Source organism: Petaurus breviceps, unplaced genomic scaffold (genome assembly GCF_028583685.1).
Source record: "Petaurus breviceps papuanus isolate PSGF00001 unplaced genomic scaffold, PetGlider_PUasm1.0 551, whole genome shotgun sequence".
Classification (NCBI taxonomy): Eukaryota; Metazoa; Chordata; class Mammalia; order Diprotodontia; family Petauridae; genus Petaurus; species Petaurus breviceps.
The window spans coordinates 30,194,523-30,197,762 of NW_027186372.1; positions in this window are offsets into that span (position 1 = coordinate 30,194,523).

The following is a 3,240-nucleotide window of genomic DNA, read 5'->3' on the forward strand; positions in this document are numbered from 1 at the left end:
AACAATACACTAGTGTGCTTGCTTCCTTTATTCCATCCAACAGTTTGCCATTTTCCATTTTTGTCAACTTTCACATTCTGACGAGTATTTATAGTAAAACTACAGAGTGGTTTTAATGCACATTTCTCTTCATGATTGATAATTTGGACCTGCTCCTCCTTTCCATTGTTCCAATGGTACCTCCATTCTACTGCTAAGAAACTTCTCTTCATCTTCTGCATCTTTGCATTAATGGAACCTTGGTTTTCCTTGGATATTACACATCTTTGTCAGCTTCTACTTCAATGGTGATCCGTCCTCTGTCTAATCAAGCAGCATTCCCCCTTGAGATCTTTGTTCTGACACCATCACTGAAAAGTATAATCTTTGATTTTCATTCCATCAGCTTTTATTACCCTTTCATGATCCTTGCAGTTAACATCCATTATCTTCCTGGACACCCTCCTCAACTCCCATGACTTTGCCAAATGACTCATGGTCTTCTGCCCCAACTCCTAGTTTGTCATAATCCTTTGAGACCAGTACTTTTGCCAGTGACTCTTCCAATAATTTCTTTCCATTTCTTTGAGCCTGTCAATGTCTGTGGCTTCCTTGCCATCCTACTTCAGCTGCTCACTGGAGTGGCCAGTCTTTAGCATTCATAATCCCTTGTTGCCGCTCCATGTTTTAGGATCTTGAATTCTGAAATTTCCTTCTCCTGCTATAATCTCTTACATCTCCATCTCTTTCTCCTCCTCCTCTTTTCATGCCTGTTCTTCAACCTCATCATGACTTCTAATCCTTTAAGCTCCTTACTATTCTTCCAGCCTGCTAACTCTATCATATTGGCACTTTCTGTCATGACTAGAAGGGCTATGAAGTTGTTATAGCCAGCACTTTTAGGAATACCTTTTTCACTCTTAAATCCACTGCTCTTTTGACTTCCCTCTACCTCTTACATCTGACTTCCTACCATCTGCTTATGTTCTTAATCCCAAGAAGTATACTCTGCTAGAGAAAGACCCTAAAATATGTTGATTAAATTCACCACAGAGATATGATATAGAAACTCAACTGGTCCCTGCCTGCTGCATAAGAATCCTTATTCATCTCTTGCTGAATTTTGTGATTCCCACAATGGCTATCTTCTTTGCTCCATCTCCAATTCTTCTCCCTTAACTGCATCACTTTTAGTAAATAACTGTTTCTCCTTCAAAAGCTGAAGGTAATCTGACAACCTTAACTTCCTCAACTCTTCTAAAACTTTTAACATCCTTGTGCATTCTTTTCTCACAATCACAGAATTTGAGAGTTATATGGGAGCTCATCAGTTATCTAGAACACCTCATGTGTAAAAGGAATCCTTGCTACAACATGCCTGCAAGTGGTCATCAAGCTTAAAGATCTTCAAGAAGAGGGAGGACCCACCATCTCTCAGAATGCACATACACATATATGTATGTATGCATTTCTTGATGTCAATCACAAATTTACTTCTTTGTAGCTTCCACCTATCGTTCCTGATTCTTCCCCCCTCTGGGCTATACAGAAGAAACCTAATTCTTCTTTTATATGACAATCCCTCGAGTACTTAAAAACAGCTATCATGTTCCTTCTGGGTTTTCTTTTCAGTGACCTAAATATGCTCAGTGTCAGAAGATGAGGTGATTCTCCTTGATAAAACACCTCCCTCAAACCCCTTCAACCCATCCCTTGTTATCGGCCCCATAATCTTTCTCCTTCAATCATTTCTTCCCACATAATTTTCAATCTTTTCCTCACCACTGGATCCTTATCTTTTGCCTACAAATATGCTCAGATCTCCCATGACTGAATGATCTCAAAAATTTTCATTGGCTACTCATTATCTATTGAATAAAATATGAACTTTCCCAATCTTGGCTTTCAAGGTTCTTCACAACTGGCTCCAACCTCTCTCTTTTCAGAATTATCTGATTGTACTCCTTTTCTCTTACTCTTTTTTCCTTACTCTAGACAAACTAGAATACTTTCTGTCTTTCATTCTTGTCCTGCTTCATCATTTTTCTCATATCATATCTCCATCTGTTGACTGGAATCTGCTTAACCTCTCTTTCTAACCTAATTCAAGTTCAAACTATTTCATGAAACTTTTCCTATCCACCATATCCCAAGTGAAAGCAATTTCTTCCTTCTTTCTCTTCTTTTTCCCTTATTGTTAATTTATTTTTAGTTTTCAACATTTGCTTCCATAAGGTTTTAAGCTACAAATTTTCTCCCCATCTTTCCCCTCCCCTCACCCCAATATGGTATACATTCTGATTATCCCTTCTCCCAATCTGCCCTCCCTTCTATCATTCCCACCTTCTCTTATCCCCTTCCCTTCTATTTTCCTGTAGGGCAAGATAAGTTTCAATATCCCATTGCCTATATATCTTATTTTCCAGTTGCATGTAAAAACAATTTTTAACATTCATTTTTAAAAATTTGAGTTCCAAATTCTCTTCCTTCCTCTCTCCACACCCACCCTCATTGAGGAGACAAGTAATTTGATAAAGGTTATACATATGTAGTCTTGCAAAACACTTCCATAATAGTCATGTTGTGAAAGACTAACTATATTTTCCTTCATCCTACCCCACCCTCCATTTATTTTGTTGTTTCCTTTGACCCTATCTCTCCTCAAAGGTGTTTGCTTCTGATTACCCCCTCCCCTAATCTTCCCTCCCTTCTATCATCCCCCCTTTCCTGTAGGGTAAGATAGATTTGCATATCCAATTGAGTGTGTATGTTATTCCCTCCTTAAACCAAATCTGAGGAGAGTAAGGTTCACCCATTCCCTCTTACCTCCCTCTTCTTCCCCTCCACTGTAAAAGCTTTTTCTTACCTCTTTTATGTGATATAATTTACACCATTCTACCTCTCCCTTTCTCCTTCCTCCAGAACACTCCTCTCACCCCTTAATTTTATTTTTTAGATATAATCCCTTCATATTCAACTCACTCTGTGCCCTCTGTCATGTGTGTGTGTGTGTTTGTGTGTGTATGTGTATTCCCTCTAACTACCCTAATATTGAGAAAGGTCTCATAAGCTACAAATATCATCTTTCCATATTGTAGCAGCAAGTACCCCAAGCACGTCCTCAGGGTTTGCTGCCCATACAGGCTCTTGGATCTGCTTTGTTAAAGGAAAGCAACTCAAAATGGGTTAACAAGCTTACTTTAATCAGTCAGACATATCGTTTACCTTGTTCAGGAGAAAAGGTCAGCACCCTGAACCTCA